This window comes from Bombus flavifrons, chromosome 18 (assembly GCF_040668555.2).
Source record: "Bombus flavifrons isolate JBK064 chromosome 18, iyBomFlav1_principal, whole genome shotgun sequence".
Lineage (NCBI taxonomy): Eukaryota > Metazoa > Arthropoda > Insecta > Hymenoptera > Apidae > Bombus > Bombus flavifrons.
This window is the reverse complement of record NC_138459.1, coordinates 1,887,382-1,904,393: the sequence shown is the minus strand read 5'-3', so window position 1 is coordinate 1,904,393 and position 17,012 is coordinate 1,887,382. Positions and strand designations below refer to the sequence as shown.

At 42.2% G+C, this 17,012-nt stretch overlaps 2 long non-coding RNA genes across 2 annotated transcripts in view; one reads left to right on the top strand and one right to left on the bottom strand.

Annotated features, from left to right (window-relative positions):
• Positions 1-11,148: 11,148 nt before the first annotated feature.
• LOC138189109 (uncharacterized) lies at positions 11,149-12,979 on the bottom strand. The gene is made up of 2 exons (XR_011175903.1): positions 12,292-12,979; positions 11,149-12,013 (listed from the first exon to the last, which is right to left on the bottom strand). It is a non-coding gene; the product is annotated as an uncharacterized LOC138189109 (long non-coding RNA).
• Positions 12,980-13,204: 225 nt separating this feature from the next.
• The window catches only part of LOC138189101 (uncharacterized), a 247,607-nt gene continuing 243,799 nt past the window's right edge, over positions 13,205-17,012 (top strand). Inside the window, exon 1 of the long non-coding RNA XR_011175893.1 lies at positions 13,205-13,219. This is a non-coding gene — a long non-coding RNA (uncharacterized LOC138189101). The remainder of the gene's footprint in view (positions 13,220-17,012) is intronic.

Below are 17,012 nucleotides of genomic sequence, written 5' to 3'. Positions count from 1 at the left end.
ACCGCCGGTATTTTTCCATAGGTATTTATTCCGTTGAGCACTGTCAAGAGCACACTAGGTCTTTGCCCCGCCAATAACCTCACTATAGTGCCAGGAATGCCATCCACTCCAGCCGCCTTCTTGGAATCGCATTTCCCAACGGCCATCCTCATGTCTACTTCCTCGATGGTTAACCCTCCTTCTCCTGAAGGCATACTGTTCCCTATGGAAGGGATCCTGACCAACGCTCCTCTCGATGAGCATTTTCAGTGTGTGATTCCACGTCTTGTAGAGCGCAGACAGCATGCCAATCGGCCTATACGCCGATAACGTCGCAGGATCTTTGCCAGACTTGAGCATTAGTAACCACCCTAGCCTCTTTCCATACCGCCGGTATTTTTCCATAGGTATTTATTCCGTTGAGCACTGTCAAGAGCACACTAGGTCTTTGCCCCGCCAATAACCTCACTATAGTGCCAGGAATGCCATCCACTCCAGCCGCCTTCTTGGAATCGCATTTCCCAACGGCCATCCTCATGTCTACTTCCTCGATGGTTAACCCTCCTTCTCCTGAAGGCATACTGTTCCCTATGGAAGGGATCCTGACCAACGCTCCTCTCGATGAGCATTTTCAGTGTGTGATTCCACGTCTTGTAGAGCGCAGACAGCATGCCAATCGGCCTATACGCCGATAACGTCGCAGGATCTTTGCCAGACTTGAGCATTAGTAACCACCCTAGCCTCTTTCCATACCGCCGGTATTTTTCCATAGGTATTTATTCCGTTGAGCACTGTCAAGAGCACACTAGGTCTTTGCCCCGCCAATAACCTCACTATAGTGCCAAGAATGCCATCCACTCCAGCCGCCTTCTTGGAATCGCATTTCCCAACGGCCATCCTCATGTCTACTTCCTCGATGGTTAACCCTCCTTCTCCTGAAGGCATACTGTTCCCTATGGAAGGGATCCTGACCAACGCTCCTCTCGATGAGCATTTTCAGTGTGTGATTCCACGTCTTGTAGAGCGCAGACAGCATGCCAATCGGCCTATACGCCGATGACGTCGCAGGATCTTTGCCAGACTTGAGCATTAGTAACCACCCTAGCCTCTTTCCATACCGCCGGTATTTTTCCATAGGTATTTATTCCGTTGAGCACTGTCAAGAGCACACTAGGTCTTTGCCCCGCCAATAACCTCACTATAGTGCCAGGAATGCCATCCACTCCAGCCGCCTTCTTGGAATCGCATTTCCCAACGGCCATCCTCATGTCTACTTCCTCGATGGTTAACCCTCCTTCTCCTGAAGGCATACTGTTCCCTATGGAAGGGATCCTGACCAACGCTCCTCTCGATGAGCATTTTCAGTGTGTGATTCCACGTCTTGTAGAGCGCAGACAGCATGCCAATCGGCTTATACGCCGATGACGTCGCAGGATCTTTGCCAGACTTGAGCATTAGTAACCACCCTAGCCTCTTTCCATACCGCCGGTATTTTTCCATAGGTATTTATTCCGTTGAGCACTGTCAAGAGCACACTAGGTCTTTGCCCCGCCAATAACCTCACTATAGTGCCAAGAATGCCATCCACTCCAGCCGCCTTCTTGGAATCGCATTTCCCAACGGCCATCCTCATGTCTACTTCCTCGATGGTTAACCCTCCTTCTCCTGAAGGCATACTGTTCCCTATGGAAGGGATCCTGACCAACGCTCCTCTCGATGAGCATTTTCAGTGTGTGATTCCACGTCTTGTAGAGCGCAGACAGCATGCCAATCGGCCTATACGCCGATGACGTCGCAGGATCTTTGCCAGACTTGAGCATTAGTAACCACCCTAGCCTCTTTCCATACCGCCGGTATTTTTCCATAGGTATTTATTCCGTTGAGCACTGTCAAGAGCACACTAGGTCTTTGCCCCGCCAATAACCTCACTATAGTGCCAAGAATGCCATCCACTCCAGCCGCCTTCTTGGAATCGCATTTCCCAACGGCCATCCTCATGTCTACTTCCTCGATGGTTAACCCTCCTTCTCCTGAAGGCATACTGTTCCCTATGGAAGGGATCCTGACCAACGCTCCTCTCGATGAGCATTTTCAGTGTGTGATTCCACGTCTTGTAGAGCGCAGACAGCATGCCAATCGGCCTATACGCCGATAACGTCGCAGGATCTTTGCCAGACTTGAGCATTAGTAACCACCCTAGCCTCTTTCCATACCGCCGGTATTTTTCCATAGGTATTTATTCCGTTGAGCACTGTCAAGAGCACACTAGGTCTTTGCCCCGCCAATAACCTCACTATAGTGCCAGGAATGCCATCCACTCCAGCCGCCTTCTTGGAATCGCATTTCCCAACGGCCATCCTCATGTCTACTTCCTCGATGGTTAACCCTCCTTCTCCTGAAGGCATACTGTTCCCTATGGAAGGGATCCTGACCAACGCTCCTCTCGATGAGCATTTTCAGTGTGTGATTCCACGTCTTGTAGAGCGCAGACAGCATGCCAATCGGCCTATACGCCGATAACGTCGCAGGATCTTTGCCAGACTTGAGCATTAGTAACCACCCTAGCCTCTTTCCATACCGCCGGTATTTTTCCATAGGTATTTATTCCGTTGAGCACTGTCAAGAGCACACTAGGTCTTTGCCCCGCCAATAACCTCACTATAGTGCCAGGAATGCCATCCACTCCAGCCGCCTTCTTGGAATCGCATTTCCCAACGGCCATCCTCATGTCTACTTCCTCGATGGTTAACCCTCCTTCTCCTGAAGGCATACTGTTCCCTATGGAAGGGATCCTGACCAACGCTCCTCTCGATGAGCATTTTCAGTGTGTGATTCCACGTCTTGTAGAGCGCAGACAGCATGCCAATCGGCCTATACGCCGATAACGTCGCAGGATCTTTGCCAGACTTGAGCATTAGTAACCACCCTAGCCTCTTTCCATACCGCCGGTATTTTTCCATAGGTATTTATTCCGTTGAGCACTGTCAAGAGCACACTAGGTCTTTGCCCCGCCAATAACCTCACTATAGTGCCAAGAATGCCATCCACTCCAGCCGCCTTCTTGGAATCGCATTTCCCAACGGCCATCCTCATGTCTACTTCCTCGATGGTTAACCCTCCTTCTCCTGAAGGCATACTGTTCCCTATGGAAGGGATCCTGACCAACGCTCCTCTCGATGAGCATTTTCAGTGTGTGATTCCACGTCTTGTAGAGCGCAGACAGCATGCCAATCGGCCTATACGCCGATGACGTCGCAGGATCTTTGCCAGACTTGAGCATTAGTAACCACCCTAGCCTCTTTCCATACCGCCGGTATTTTTCCATAGGTATTTATTCCGTTGAGCACTGTCAAGAGCACACTAGGTCTTTGCCCCGCCAATAACCTCACTATAGTGCCAGGAATGCCATCCACTCCAGCCGCCTTCTTGGAATCGCATTTCCCAACGGCCATCCTCATGTCTACTTCCTCGATGGTTAACCCTCCTTCTTCGCCAGGTAGGATCGATATCTCTTCCTGTGTAAGCGGTCGCAGTTGGTGACAAGGAGGTCATCTAGGATTCCCTCCACTCTGTCTCTTCCAAGGGGCTCCATTGGCTCCGACCGCATCATTTTCTTCCTCACTACGCGATACGGTCTGTCCCATGGATCCTGATCTAAGGTGGCGCAGAACCTCTTCGAAAACTCATCCTCGTTACGTTCGATCGCCCTTTTCAATCGCCTCGTAGCATCCTGGAATTCCGCCACGAGGACCTTGGCATCATCCTTGCGGGCCGCCACCGCTCGCTGGGTTCTTCTTCTAGCTCTTAGAGTTTCGCTCCTTAACGTAGCAAGCTCATCGCTCCACCAATAGTTGGCACTCCTCTTCGCACTCGCCAGGTATCTCCTCTTCAAGTCCACGGCACACGTATGCTCCAGGCTCTTCTGTAGTCGCTCGGCGCATGCCGTCTCGTCAAATTTAAGACCATTTCCGTTATAAACTCCGTCAAATTTACTTAAAAAACCCTCAACATCCATTCCTCTCATCAAGTTTTTAAAAGCGCCCCCCTCCATCCACTTACTATTACCCCTAAACCTGGTGAGGGGATCGATGTTCCTTATTTGTAGGGTCGCCCTGTTCACCAGAGCGGCCACCTCCATACTATCACTCAAGGCGGCTCTCAGTTTAGCTGCCGCCTCGCTAACCATCACCGTCCTGTCGAATTCAATCAGGATATGGCCCGCTCTCGTCTTACGGACCCCCTTGGCTCCCTCCAATGAACTCCTCACCGCCATTATCCTTTTATAAACCTGAAGCCATTCGCAACCTTCCTGCACCTTGATTAGAATGGCTTCCTTCCTCCTCCTGTTTCTTGGTACGCCTCTCTCTTCGGTACCAACCTGCCGGTTGTTTCCCGAGCGCACTATCGGGGTAGCTTGCTCTAAGGGAGCTCTCCCCTCCCTCCTCCTTTTTTCTACCCTCGTCCATCCCTCGGAGTCCTCACTGAAGTCACCCCTTATCGCTCTGTTCTCCTTCCCACACGCCTCGGCGTATGTGCCCTCTCCTCTTCGGGGCCTCTTATACTCCTCAACTCTCGTACTACTTTTCTTTTTGGATACCCGCCCTTGACTATCGTCGCTTCTCTCTCCATCTCTACCCTGTCTGCCCTTTTTCTAACCTCGACAGGCTCTCTCCTTGTCCTTCTTCTTCTTTCCTTGTGTTTCCCACACTGCTCCAAGGAAGACAGGATGCCTTTCATCATGTTGCCTATCTCCCTTATATCCTCGTCCTTCTCCTTGTCCAACTTTAACTTTTTCATTACTACGTTGAAAACCTCAGCCACTACTGCCATGGCTTGTGTGAGCCCTTTCAACTCAGCCCTGGAGATCAAAAATCTGTCTATTAAATATTGTATCTATTAAATAAGCGACATTCGTTCGCTGGTCCCGAATAAAAATGCGGCGGGTTCCCAAGCCGCCAACGTTCGCCGCGTTTACGAACTGCTGGGCCCGTTTCCCTGTTTCCATTTGCACGGGGATCTACACTTTCGCGCACGTTCGCGGTACAACGCGTGGTAATAACAAAGACCGTCACGGGATCTCGAACGACGGCGATGTCTCCCGGGTGAGCGTAAACGTGCTCGTCGACGGCCATCAAAGCTCAGCGCGTCAATTCTCGAATGAAATTGTTTCATTTCTTCGCGAAATGCACTGATAACGGTGGCTGTGGAATCGGCCGCTTCGACGTTTTCTACCTCTCGACTGCTAACGACTGAGATGCCGGACGCACGCTGGTTACTTCCAGTACACGCTTCCTCTACCCTATCCGCGGCCTGAATTAGTTTTTCAACTTTTGTGTCATCGATCACCGTCGAAACATGCCGTATGCGATCGGGTAGCCAGTTTTTCCAGAGTGCGAGGATAAACTGCTCCGACGCGAAGGGACTGGCGAGTTTCTTCAGATCGTGGTAGAACTAGGACGGCTTCCTGTCGCCCATTACTTCGTTTTCTACCAGCCTTTTTACCCGTTCGCTGTCGGACTCGGCCAGGCTCCGTATTAACTCGTCTTTGCTCGTCATCCAAGCAGGGCGGTGGCTTTTTCTTCCTCATCCTTGACGCCCGTCGCCGCGAGCTGTCTCTCGAATAAAGAGAACCAGAATACGATCTTCTGCGGCTTCAGCGGTGGCACGTGGATTGTTTGCGTAGTCGTAACCGTAGTATTTTGTTTCAACATCACCCCCGCGTGTTGACTCATACTACTAATTTCGCTAACTCAAGATCACGTCGGGGTCACCAATGTGGAGGATTAGTCGTTGTTAGGTTGAGCGAAATAACGAGAGCGAAATATTGCCGTCGCAGTCCGTCAAATATATTTTGAATAAATAAATAAATAAATAATTTACAGACGAATTTGTGAGTCGTTGATACAAATACAAGTTGCGGAATAAATACTCGATAAACACTCGGAGAAATTCTGTAGATCACTTCGGTACTCGTTTATACTCGTTGATGCTCTTCTGCTATAAGAATGCCGATACTCGTATACTAGGTAACGCTTACGTACACCCGATATTCACTTTCTGGAGAGCACGATCGTCTATTTATACTGGTCGGGGGAGTACCGGAAAGTTCGATTTTGACTCCGGCTGACGGTTGCTCGTAGCAGCGATATTGTTTTGTCCGGAGTTTGTTTATTATTACATTTCGCACATCGTAACGGTGATAATACTCCGAGGCAAAACAACAACATGAGTCACCCTCGATTCGAATCGTTCTGTAACTCATGTGACGCTACAGATATATTTTCTTTCTTTATTTATTTAATTTGTACCTTACAATATGTCCATTCGGTAAACCTTTCTAACTTTATTGCTAATTAACATGATCCATGCAGTACTTAAGCCATGTATTTCAGTGCTTAAGTCTTCATTTTGCCTTTTACTTTTATCTACAATATTTTGTGAGTAAACAATTAGAAATATTTTTTGTATCACACAGGACAATTTTAAATGCGACTTTGTGTATAAATCATTCTGTATGGTTATGTAATTATTTCATTGTAACGGGTTCCAATTAATCGTAAATGATTCTCATATGTAAAAGCACGATCACTGAAACGACAGATTACGTATAGGAGTTGTGTTGTTTTTACAAGAGATATCCTACTTTTTCCATTGTTTGTTTGCATTTTCCATTCTTTTTTTTTTTTTTTTTTTTTTGATACACTTTTCTTGGTTATGTTATAAACTGACATTACAATTGATACGGAACATACTTAATATTTATATAAGCTTTACAAGTTTATATTCTATAAGTTATGCGTGTCGCGCAAAGCATATGGAAAATCGCTGTAAGTAATTATGGAAATTATAAAAGAAAATCTAAAGTTATAGAAGGAATCCTATTACATTTTTTAGTAATTACTGTTGAGGTATTTTGAAAGCAAACTAATAGAGTACAAATCTACCCAAAATTTCATTCTTTTGTTTCTCACTAAATTTTGCAAGTAAGTAAATGTCCCTTCAAGGAAATATTTTTAAATAATACTGAAATTGACAAAATTCTGCTATTACAGTAAACAATTAATTACACCGTCATAGAAGTTACAAAATTTATTAGTAGAAATGGAAAGACAGCAACGTAATTGCTTAGAAGTGCAACAAAATATAAAATAAGAAAGAGCAGAGAGCAGTCTCATTGGCAAAGAGGATTCGCTAAAATAGTAGGTCTTGGGATAAACCGTACGATGTATTTTGCAGCGATATAAGCATTTGCAGGATGCAACGCTACGACCTTAGATATCATTCACATCTCAACGTAAAGAAAAACGTATAGAGTTCATAAAGATACATGTACAGTATACAATGTAGAAAACATTAAAGAAATGCAATTCGTCTAGTTGAACGGAATTGTAGAATATTGAGGAAGTTCCCAGCCAACAATGTATTATCTACTATATTGTAATTTATCATTTATTGGCATATGTTGGAGATATCTATAACAAATCTAAAGATATAGATATTGGTGGTCATATCGTCGAAAACTCTATGCAGATTGGGCAATGACACAGCAACGTTTTGAACTTGTGATATCTATTTATGCGATGGGGAATTCGAATAATTTGGCAGACTCGTAAATAATTATTAGTAAAAAATAAAAGAAAAAAATTTGCGGTTTGAAGTTTGACACAGTAACGGGAAAAAGATGAACAACGTGATTCGCTTAAAACATACAAAATTATATACAGATACATATATAAAAAGGAGAAAACTGTAACGATTCAATTATTTTTGTCAGATATGCGATGCAGCACATCAATTTTCTAATCACGAAGACGAGATCTTCCTTATTTCACAAACGAGTACATTTGTATACTTCAAATGTAGAACCATGCTTTATCTGTAAGGAAACTATATCCAGAATTTTAACTTGTTTCACTTAATACAAGGATCGTGCAATGTGATATAGCAACAATAATATAAAATAATATCAAGTTTCAATTTGAATAAACGAACAAATGAAACATTTGCTTATGTAATACAAACAAAACTATACACAGTGAGATCGCAATCGATGGAAAAGGTTGTAAGATGCAAAAACTTCTTGAAGAGAATTAATGAACACCTCAAAAATATTTGAAAATCGAAAATCTTATGAACAACCTACTTTTCGATGAATGTGCGGCATTTACTACAGACGTATTTGTATTTTCTTGTACAGAAAAATGCAATTCGCGTAACTTGACCTCCAGTTGCTAAACAGGTGCACAAAGTTTCACTGCTTTGACTGCAGGCAACGCACTCCGTCATTTCCTCTTTTATGTCGTTGCAGTCATCCTTGTACGAGTTAAAATACTCCTCGTACCACTGAAAACTGACTATAGTCACGGTGTAAGTGACAATACAATTAATACAATGTATCAGTGCGGTAGTACATTCCAACCGAACAGATGTATTGTCAACAATTACGTTTCTCGTCAAAACACGGGTGTCGAGTCCACCCAAAATTTTTAAACCAACGTCACTGCACTCGAGTCTATCGACAGATAATATGCAAAGAAAAACCTAAAAACACCTGAAATCAAAAAGATTTCAAGTGAAAACGTATTTAGTGCTTGCACAGCAGACTAAAATCAATCATCGCTGTAAGAAAATTGCAACTGCTTATGAATGCATTTTCGACTTGGATTTGAAAATCCTGTAAGATGTTCTTGTTGGCATTTGAGTCTATTGGGACAACCATCTCATATGGACTGCCTTAAAATGTATGGAGTTTATTGTTCTGGATAACCTATTCTTGAAATGGGACTCCTGCTAAATTTTTAACTCAGGTCGTTTCGTGAAATTACTTAATCATATGTCGCACTGCACCACTGTAGTAAATTTGGATATCAAAAATTTGATCTATATGAACGTCTGCTGAACTCGATGTATGTTTTTATTACCATCATATGATATTACTCCATATCATGAATTACATACATGCTGTAATAGGAATGCTATGGAGATCTAATCTCTTCGAATGAGCGAGTGGCAAATGACGATGCCTATTGGCAAGGTTGCTCGATAAAGGTCAGTTACGTACTGTATCCGCGGATTCCAAGGAATGAGCCCCTAAGTAGGTGGAAAAAGAAGAGGAAACAGATAGAATACAAAGAGCTGATTAATGTAAGGCAGGAAAGCTAACAGTCTAAATAAGGAACAAAAAGGAACCAGCTGCTTATGATGCTATCGTTCCCGGTCTTCTATGTTCGCTCACAATTGCCGATATCAGTTCTGCTCGAGCAGTCGAGCTAAACGGACGTCTAAAACAGTGCTTCGGAGAAAGTGCGGCAAGTGGGGAAAAGAAAGTTACGAACGACAACGCCCACAGCCAAATGGTGGGAATCCGTGTTCTTTTACTGAAATCTACTAAGAAGATTATTATTACTAAATCTAAAATGCTACAGCACATCTCACCGATAATAATAATTAACAAAGATGAAATATACTACATAAACAAAGCAACAAACATATCAAAACCAAGCCAATTACTAAACGAAGAACAGGAGTGCTCAGCTACAAACGAAATTGAAATGGAACCAATGCAAAATAATGACCAGAATAAAACCAATAACGAACTAACCCACCAGGATGAAAGCTGGGAGGTGGCAAGTTACAATAAAAAAACGCAAAATAATACCAAACACAAATGTTAGGAAAGCTATAGAAGCAGAAAAGCAACAATGGCTTCAAGAAATTACACTCCGAAACTCTTTCAGCGCACTGCCAGAAGTGAAAGAAACAGATCCAGACGGAGAACCAGTAACCCACTTCGTCATACCACCACCAATTTACATTGAAACCCAAAGTTACATAACCCATATAACAATAACATTTCGACCTATCGCGGGGAGACGTGGACAACGGGAGTCGTAAATTCCCGTTACGATTGCAAGAATCGACACAGCGAATAGATCGATCCCCTTATTTCGGTTAGGATAATAGGGGGTGACTGAGTGAGTATAACACTGTGATTCACAGAGCTACAAGCTTTATATTTTTCAATAATATACACTGATATGTAGAATACTAATAACGTAGACGATATCCGAAGATATGATATTCCAATAGATGAGTAAGAACGAGAATCACGAGAGATAACCGAAGTAGCAATTGAACAGACTGTACGAATATCGTAGAAAAAAGGTGAAGTTCGTTCTCGTAGGATTACGGAAGAAAGCTCGGTGTGGGTGTTCCTTTTGGATTAAGGACGTGGATTCGTTGTTCACGCTTTTCGCGAGTAGAGTGAGTAGAACGATCTGCGATGTCCATTGGTTTAAGTCAATGTTAAAGAGTGACAAAAGGGGATGGAACCTCCTACCAATGTTACTAGTTGATGTCTTTGTTTAATGGAAAAAGCCGGATTTTCCGTTAGTTAAACATTCGCTTTTACGTTAAGTCACTACCTGCTTTCCCCGTAATTCTTAATAGCGTGTAATAAATCCAAGGGCCTTTCTAAAACCGGTTATGAACCGAAAGCATTTCTATGATGTGGAATTTATTCAGTAAATTGACAACATATGTCAAAATAATAGCGTTAAAATGCTGGCGTTTTACGGGGATCCTTGGATTTATTGAGGGTCGAAGGACGGTGCGCAGACCGTCGGCGGTCAAGCAAAAAATTACTGCGACAGAATCCCGGCGTGTGTCAAATGCGCAGACAAGCACCTAACTGTCCATACATAGGAAAAATAAATGGAGTAAAATGCTACAACTGCAATTTAAACCACCCAGCTGGCTACAAAGGTTGTGTAGCCGGACAGCAACTGCAACGTAAACAATTTGGACCGTTCTCCGTTGGATCTGCATAATAAACTCTATTATCATGTATAAAGGTCAATTTCTTCACCTTGGCCTACTTGACGCCTAATAGAGGTGTACCGGGACCTCTTTCGAAATTCAAGCCTCGAAATGCTCCGCATAATCATCGGATCTGAGTATTGGATACAGATAATATCCGGGTAAATTTAGTCAAAAATGTTTTCGCAGAAGGAAGTCAATTTCAAACAGTGAGTTAACTTGAGAGAATTAAATTATAAAGTTCTGGCAGAATAACATAATTTCGGATAAAAATAATAAAAAAATGAGTACGTCGAAACATTTTACAAAAAAAAAACAAAGCATGAAGTGTTATAAAAAATGAATGAAAAGTGAAGTGAAGTGAGTTTATTCGTTTTACAACATATTTTGTATAACATGCTCTATTAGTTTGTTACCTCAAATTTGCCTTTTATTTAAATTTTCTTGCATAATTTTCATAATATATTCATGAAGTAATGTTGAATATATAATACAATTCTATAGACCTACTACGAGAAACAGATCTTAAAAACAGCAACACTAGTAAAGAAGAAGCGTTCTTCAAGCCTAAATCTAAATATGATACAGTGCTGAAAAACTAGGATTAATATATCATAACAAGCAAAATGTATCTTCATAATCTATGTGCAACAAGCGATTTTCCACATGTTCAACGAGATATGCAGTACAGAGGACGTATAAATTTGTTTCCTTATTTTTGTTGAGTCACAAATCAGAATATTGAGTATGTTATTTTTCCGCGGATTGTAAAATCATAAATTGTAAAAGTGTCACGGCTCATTTTATTATCGTAACATCTGTTGAAAATTTATCAATGTATATTGCGACTTGGAGATTACGGTAGTGAATATGCAATAATCGAATGCCCCAGCGAGAAGGGCTCGGTCATTATATTTATTCTTATCGTGAGTTCGATAACGAAATATCGGGTTTAACAGTCGTATACAGAACTCGATCATTCTGGATTATAGCCTCTACCTCTACGATTCCTTCTTGCTTTTGGCAAATCATCTACATTGTAATAATAGTTTTACAAATGCCACGGCCGAAGATATTTTAATAAGCGGGTTGAAGTAATTGGTAACAGTAAGTGAGTAATTCTCCATACACCTCCGGGTGATAGGCTGGAAGTTCTCCATCCCAAGGACCGTAGAATTGCTCTCCTTGTTCTTGTTCAAAGAAAACGACGCCCATTCTGCATATAATAGGAAACATTTTGTCAGATTCTGTATATCCATTTGAGATTTCCCTCTATAAATTTCTTTCATTAAATGTAACAAATCTACCATTTTGAAATTTTGTTTATTGATCCGTCTGTTGTAGTGTTCCTTAGATTTTATTTTCGATTTTATCAGTGAGGTGGTGGGACGTGTACGGTGCCAAAGAAATACTCCGCGGATTGATTTAACAACGAGTTTGTTAATTATACGAGGAAGACCTGGGCCGTACTGGTATTGTTCTTCGCATACTCACCGTTTACTCGACTTCACTGATCAGTTGCATCTCTCTGCGTCTCTCTAGCCTTTCCTCGTTTACATTCATATAGGATGCCGAGGTGCCCGAAACAGAAAGTTTTCTTCTGGGGCAGGGAATCAGCTTTCTTTATCGAAAGCACTTGCGCTTCATTGTAAGTCATAGGGTCTACTCTTTGACGACGTCCTGACCTCGGACGTCGCATTTCGCAGGCCAGCACATGAGCTTGAACCCTGGAACTTTCTTTATGGCCATGAGCCGCTACAGTAGGAATTTCAAGGGAGCACTTGGTCAATAGATCCTGTATGGTCAGGACGTATTTGTTTCCTTTTTGTGTTCTCGATAATGTAACCTAGACGTCCAGTGATAATTTTCTTGCCTTTGTCATCTTTCAATATCCCCACTACGCGCGTGTTCGTAACCGTCTGTTATTTTGGTTATATACGCCTTCTTGCGATTATTTGACGGAAGGACCAAAGGGATATCGATGGGCCATTAGGCCTATCGATGTTTCCCGACACTTTCGGCCTGTCGGCACCTACGCTTTATCGCGACACTGTATGTGTTTCGTCGGTCTTTCGTAAACAGTGTTCCGGCGATGCTATACTATGTACCGAAGAAACCGTTGGACAGAGAATTGTTCTTTGTGCTACAGATCTTTGAAAAAGCGTACACGCTGGGATGATAAACGAAGGTAATCTCGTACATTTTTATTATAAATTAAAAATGTCTCGTCTCGTCACTTGACAAATTGATCGTGGGAAAATTAACGGATCGACTCAAAATGTGTGTTACTTATCACGGAGTCTCGATATTCTACGACAATTGATGTATGAGTGTAACATTTAAACATAACAACGACTTCGTCAAATTCCATCGGCATCAGTTCTACCCCATCAACGCCTTTGGTAGCCGAAGTTATGCACAAGTAACTAACTAAACACCAGTCTTAAACAACCAAAATCAAAACAACAACAATAACGACGCTGCAGAAATCAAGGAACTGCTCAAGCAATCTATCAAAAACACCGAAATGTCAACAGAAATATGTGAGCAAAGTGCAGTACTCAACACAACAACACAACAAATTACAGTCATGCTACAACTACTTACAAACACGTTAAGTAAAAAATAGAAATGGACACGCCGAAAATAGCAACTGGGAACTCCAATGGTCTACAACAACGGGCTCTCGAAATGAAAACATTTCTGTATAACAATAATATTGGCATATTACTTGTTTCATAAACATATTTCGCACCAACAAGCTACATCAAAGTACTATATTGCACCATTTCCAGGCAACCCTCGGAGAAGCACGCGAAGGTGCTGTAGCGATAATAAGAAACGATGTCAAACACCACTTACATAGTCAAATTAGTCAGGAACACGTTCAAGAAACCACCGTTACAATACAGACTAACAGCAATTATTTCCAGATATCAGTAGTAAATGCACAATGACATTACAAAAATGGGGACAGTATTTTCAATCGTTGGGTGACAAATACATCGCAGCGGGGGACTTCAATGTTCCATCGTATCACTTCAGCCCTCGCTACCTGCCGGATGAACGGTAAAGACAGCAATTTCTGTTAATTGTCGCTTTCAACTGTCGATGTGGGCGCTCTACCATCCCGTTGGACGCGGGATCATAGGTCGTCGTGCGTAAATGTTTGATACCGAGAACCGACATAGTTCCTTGAACAATTGTGACTCGAATTGGCGTTCTTGATCGGTTGTTATTTTCGATGGTACAATGGAAAGGAGAGCTGAAGCAATGGTTGACGCTTCCATGTCGGGTATGGCTATTGCTTGGGGCCAACGCGAGAACCGGTCGATACACGTTAGACAAATTCGGTAGTCTTGCGAATATTGCATCACGATATGTGTATGTGTATGTGTATGTGATCAAATTTACCTGTTGACGCTTCGAACGCTCCGACTGGGGATGCTACGTGCTTGGTGAGTTTTCCTAGGTATTGATATTAGGTCATCCCATAAGTTCGTGCCGACTTTTGTATATACATTTCATGTGTCGATTTATAAACATACGGCGATAAGGGACCAATGCACTTGAGCTTAGCTGATCGAGAACAGGCTAGAGCAGATTTTCGTGGGTATAAGATCGTAATATAGTGAACACAGTGACTTCTAACAGTAAAAAATCATGAGTGAAATGCGTATCCATTTTCGACATCTCATGTTATATGAATTTCGAAAAGGAAGTTCTGTAACAATTGCCACGGAAAACATATGTGCTGCTTACGGGGAAAATGCGCTTTCATCTCGCACCTGTAGGAAGTGGTTCCAACGTTTTAGAGCTGGGAATTTCTGTTTAGAAGACGAGGAACGCTCCGGGCGTCCTCCTCAGACAGACGAAGATAAAATTCGGGATCTTGTTGAAAAATCACGAAGTTTGACAGCTCAAGAGATGTCAAGTGCACTCAGTTAGAAAAATTAAGGGAAGCACTAGCTGAAGAACGACCACGTTTAGTGAATAGGAACAACGTGTTCTTCCATCACGACAACGCTAGACCGCATGTGGCGAAAAGCGTTACAAAAAAAAAATTGTCTGAATTTAATTGGGAAATTTTACCACATCCCCCATATTCCCCAGACATTGCCCCATCTGATTACCACCTGTTCAGAGCATTCCAACACTTTTTAGTAGGTAAAAAATTTGAAAATATTGACATTCTCAAAAATAGCTTAGAAAATTATTTTAAAGAAAAACAAGAGAACTTTTATCGAGACGGAATAATGGCCCTACCAGAAAAATGGGAAGAAGTTGCACAACGAGAGGGGGATTACATTTTTTCATGAAACTGAAAGGTATGTAAACAATCTTAATATATATAACCGCTCGAAAAACGGCACGAACTTATGGGATGACCTGACAAAATTGGGACGGCTTTCTTTCGCCGATTTCTTCAGACTCCAGCAACTTTCGCATTCTCGGGCTGTCTGAATCAGCCAGTTTGCGGATAATTTCACTCTTTAATTTTTCGTATCGTCCCGTGGCTGACGGACTCGACACATTTGGCGAGGATCACGAATATACCTTCGCAGTTGCTTAACAGTCGCAGCCTCTGGAACGTTTACGTTTACGGTGCATCCTACCATTTTGCTGCGTCATGTCTCGGATATAGGGGGGGGGGGGGAGATTGCGATCGTGGATTGCGACGACTGTCGAGGAGCAGCACGCGAATTTACGCTACTCGTCCGCGGACTTCGTGGCTGGGGGCGGTTCGATTCCTCGCTGTCCGCTGTTGTCTGTCCGGGCTGTTCTGGGCTTATTTCGTGGATCCGGGTTTTACTTTATTTCAAGGACAGTCAAGTTAAGCTATTGCTCAGTTCCTCCCTTTGTATCACGAATTTTACGTGACAATGCGTAAGTGAAGGTGGATGTAGGTCGTGAGACAAAGGAAAGTGTAGATAAATAAGACAAGGTATATTTAAAAATAATAAGTTATTTATTATAATTTATTTAATATGTATACAGACCATTCGTATTATAGCGGCGACAGCTAGTGTTAAATTAACAATGACAGTTTCTATCGTAGTTGTTGGAATACAACGATATCAATCGCATACAGATGAGGTGATTGATCGAACGGATTCTTCCCTTCGTCGTCCAGCGATATCCCTACTAGCGTGCGTTCGTGAGATGTACCGCGGCGGCTAGGGCGTGCATGCTGTTTCGAGAATTCGGCGGAAGAAATATATAAGGATATAGATGGAGCATTGGGCACATCGAGAAGCTACCAGAAGGTTCCGTGGCACATGTGACGCCATACAGGCATCTACACAGGTCACACTCATTACTGCATAGAGAGTGGGGTTCAAAACCTTTTCAAGGGCCATGGGTCGCTAAGCCAGTCAGTCTGAGAATAACTAGCCAACTGGCTACATTCCACAACACACTTATATTTCCTGTAATAATTGTTTAATAAATATCACATAATATTATTTCAACACAAACATTGTGTCTTCCACAGATTATTAATCTTAATTCCGAGATTAAATTCTAACAGTAGTTAATATTACATTGGTTATTGGCCATGACGAAGGCGAATTTTGATAGTCCTTCCGAGGTCGATGGTCTGGATCTATAACAAATAATACTATATTAATATAGGAAAAATAAATATCGTAAGTATCGATATCATTTGTAAGGGGATGCTTTTTGGGCATAGTGAAATTATGTTGATTAGTTTTTGGATATTAAATTAAAATTAGATTTTAAAGTTATAGATTTAACCGTTTTAAGGGATTGTTCAGGCGCCGTTAATTCACTAGATATGTTGCCCTGAAGCAGGATGTTTAAATTTTAGATTATATATTGTACTGATAGGAAGTATTTTATCGCTACAATTATCAGTTTATTTGATTAAAATATCTAGCATAGTGTCTAGTCACTAAACGAATTAGTAGGTCAGCCGTGAACAATGGCAGTAATTCGTACAATAACAAAGGATGAGTCAAATATAGCAGAATGACTCATCAGCTAGCCGGAAGTTGGGTCTAATCATCAAAAGCAAAAGAAATATGAAAGATGTTAGTTTATAGGGCTTGTTGACAATCAATGTCAACAATTTTTTTGTTTGGTCCATAGAATGTTTTGAGTGGGCTGTATATCGACACACAACAAAATTGATAACATAAATAAATCTTATATATTTGTTTCAAGAAATGATAGCTTGTTTGCGAGCGTTATCT